Genomic DNA, 4,121 nt, shown 5'->3' with positions numbered 1-4,121 from the left:
TTTTCTTTTTCCTAACCACACATTGATTCTTATTTACTTCTTCAACTGGAAAAAAAAGGGTTTATTTAAGGGAAAACTACATATACATACATGTTAAGGAGAAATATTTACGAAACGTGACGATAGTTTTCCTTATTTACAAAACATAATAATATATTATGAAACATGATGGATTTTCATATATTTTTAGTTTTTTTATTTTTTTTTCCAGAAAATATATTATTTTTTTTAAAATCATTTTTTTAAAAATATTTTAATTTAAAAAAATTAATTTTTTTTTAAAAAATAAATTATATTTTTAAAAAAATTATTTATTTATTTTTTTGCTCAAAGGCTTAAAAAATTACTTCAATTTTTTGTGTATAAAAGCTGTATGAAACATGTATGAAATTTGTATATGTGAGCGAAATTTTTAATATAATTTTCATACACAAAATTGTGAGCGAAAACTTTAAGCCTTGAATATTGTATGAAAGTTGTTACAATGTTGTTGTAGTTGTATTAATTTTCCAGAAATCTAATATGAATTTTATATACGAAAAATGTGAATGAAATTTTAAGTCTTGAGCGAGATATACACATTTCATACCATTCTCATGCATAAAATTTTGAGCGTAATGTTTAAGCCTTGATCGAGATATACACATTTCATACGTTCTTATAAAATTTGAGCGAACTTTTTAAGCCTTGAGCAAGATATACACATTTCATACACAAAAATTTGAGCGATTATTTTAAATCTTGAATGTTGTATCAAAGTTGTATACAATGTTGTTATAGTTGTATTAATTTTACAGAAATCTAATGTGAACTTTATATAAGAAAATATGAACGAAATTTTAAGACTTGAGCGAGATACAAATTTCATCCTGTTTTCATACACATAATTTTGAGCGTATTTTTTAAGCCTTGAACGAGATATACACATTTCATACATTTTTCATACCGTTTTCATACACTAAATTTTGAGCGAACTTTTTAAGCCTTGAACGAGATATACACATTTCATACAACTTTCATACATAAATTTTTGAGCAAAAAAAAAAATTTAAAAAAAAAAATTAAAAAAAAAATTTTTTTAAAAATAAAAAAATAATTTTTAAAAAATTAAAAAATAAATTTTTAAAAAATTTAAAAATAATTTTTTTAAAAAATAAAAAAAATAAAAAAAATGAAAAATAATTTTTTAAAAAAATGAAAAAATATTTTTTAAAAAAATATAAAAAGCATGTTTTGTATAGGGTTTGTAATGTTATGTTTTGTAAATATAAAACTATCGTCACGTTTCGTAAATATTTCTTCTTATAATGTATATATACGTAGTTGACCCTTTATTTAATACACATACTTGTGTCACTAAAGTTTATTTACTTAAATTTTATTTTCATTTTTTGAAATATATATCTCTTTGTAATTAATAATACTTTTACAATCAAAGATGATATTTAAAATTGCATTGTAATTATATTATGATAAACAAATATCTTTGCATACTTTTTCGAAATATGTAAGGACAATAATGCACTTCGGCCACAAGGAACAAAAAATCATAAAAAGAGTAGCTCAGATCAATCAAATTTCACAACCGAATAAATTTTACATATGTTTATTTAAATTGAATGGTCTTCAATTTTATCTTTTATCTTGGGAAATTGTGTAGAAACTATAATATACATTGTAGTATAGGAGATTTCTCACTTTTGTAAGAAAAAAGTAAGAAAATAAGCATAGAAAAAAGGTGTGAGAGAAAATAGAAAATCATCACCGACCCACAAATTGTCTTTGAGAGTAATTAATAGATTAGTAGAAGCCTATTTCTCCGAACTAAATCTTGAAACGTTACTCACGACTACGTTTTATATTTTCATTATTCCGTCTGTCCTAACTTTTTTCCGTTAAAATATTTTAATAAAATATTACCTAAAACGTTATTCACAACTACGTTTGTAAATTTTAAAAGGATTGCATTATTCTTGTTAATTTTTTTTAAAATAATGTATTGTTTTGGTCAAAAATTCAGAAGCACAGGTACATATATAAACAGTTAATCTATCCAACTGTTAAAATAGCTTGAGTAGAAAACATAACTTCTCCCAAAGATGTTGATTGCGTGTGCAATCGAGATCCTTTAGGTGATGTTACCGAAGAAGCCTATATTTGATTCTGTCTCGCTATTTTGAACATGTATTTTTATTTTATTTATGAATCTTATGATTAAAAAATTTGATTTGTGCAAAATGCGATTGTTAAGTGGGAATGAATATTTTTCAAAGCAGAATTCTTTAATTTGCACGAAGATCCTTGAAAATATAGCGATTGCGCATCTGCTTTTATGCTGCAAAAATATCTTCAATTCTTTAGTGATTTGTGCTCTGAGATGCTTTTCTTGAAGCAAAAAAAAAAAAAAAAAAAAAAAAAAAAAAAGTCATCTAAACATTTTTCTATTATATATAAGCGTGGAGGAGAAGGACGAACACGCTCCTCCAGCTTTATATGTTCTTCACAAATCACATACATGCAGAGAATGTTTGTACTACCAACTATATATAGACATTTTATCTAACTATTTTTATATCGCACGTAGACATACGTCATAATATTTAATATTTATTTTCTTAACCGCATATAGACGTATGCACTTCAAATTTAATTATTCGACACATTTATTTCCTCCATGAGCTTTTACTTATTCATTTTTTGCATTTTCGTGTTCTAATCGAATATTTATTCTCTTCTCGTATAGACATATGCGGTTCCAATTTTAATTCTCCTACATAAATTTATTTCTCCGTGCGCTTTAATTTGTTCACTTTTGACTTTTAATTCTTTAAGAATTAATAAATCTCGTGCATATATATGTGTGTCCCCGAATATTTATTATATTACCTCATATATACACGTGTGCATTTCTATTTTAATTCTCGACACATATTTATTTCCCCCATGCACTTTTACTTGTTCACTTTTTTTTTTACGTTTTCTTGAATATTTATTTTCTTCCCATGTATACATGTATGCACTTCAATTTTAATTATCCGACACATATTTATTTTCTTCGTGCACTTTTACTTGTTCACTTTTGACTTTTTACGTTTTTGCTGAATATTTATTTTCTTCCCATGTATACATGTATGCACTTCAATTTTAATTATCCGACACATATTTATTATCTTCGTGCATTTTTACTTGTTCACTTTTATTTTTTCAATTATTTAAGAATTAATAATGAAACGGTGATTCTTCCATCTATATTTCTTGGCCACATTACTTGACTTTTCATGTCTTTAAGAATTAATAAATGAAGTACTCTCTTCGTCCCATATTACTTAGCCACATTATTATACTTGACTTTTCACGTTCTTTAAGAATTAATAAAAGTTAAGTACTCCCTTCGTTCATATTACTTGACCACATTACTAAAGATATATGTCTATTTTTCTATTGTATATTTTTCTTCTTTTCTATTTCTAATGTATCTAAGTGTGAAAAGAGGACTAACACAGCAATAGAAATTTGTACCACAAGCTATATAAACTGTACATTTTAACTAACTATTTTTTTATCACACGTGGTCATATGTCATAGTGCTGAATATTTGTCTCTTCTCATGTATACACGTATGCACTTCAAATTTAATTCTCTCGACACATTTATTTTCCTCGCACTTATACTTTTGACTTTTAACTTTTAAGTTCTTTAAGAATTAATAAATGAAATACTTTCTCCATTCCATATTAGTTGGCTACATTACTAAACTACTTTTTTATTGAATATTTATTCTCTGGCTAAATGTATACGCAGTATGCTTCAATTTTAATTGTCGAGCCACATATTTATTTCGTCCGTGCACTTTTACTTGTTCATAAATGAAATCTCCTTAACATTACTAAAAATATATGTCCAAATTACTTGTTCATTTATAGAACCAAGATAAAATTAATTAAATCTTTCACATCTTATCTTCTCTGTCCCATATTACTTGGTCACATTACTAAAAATATATGTCCAAATTACTTGTTCATTTACAAAACCAAGATAAAATTAATTAAACTTTTTTCATCTTACCCTTAGGAATAAATGTTCTTGAAAATAGTCAATTTTGATTAGAATGTATTTATTGG

Source organism: Lycium ferocissimum, chromosome 9 (assembly GCF_029784015.1).
Source record: "Lycium ferocissimum isolate CSIRO_LF1 chromosome 9, AGI_CSIRO_Lferr_CH_V1, whole genome shotgun sequence".
Classification (NCBI taxonomy): Eukaryota; Viridiplantae; Streptophyta; class Magnoliopsida; order Solanales; family Solanaceae; genus Lycium; species Lycium ferocissimum.
Note: the sequence above shows the minus strand (reverse complement) of the source record.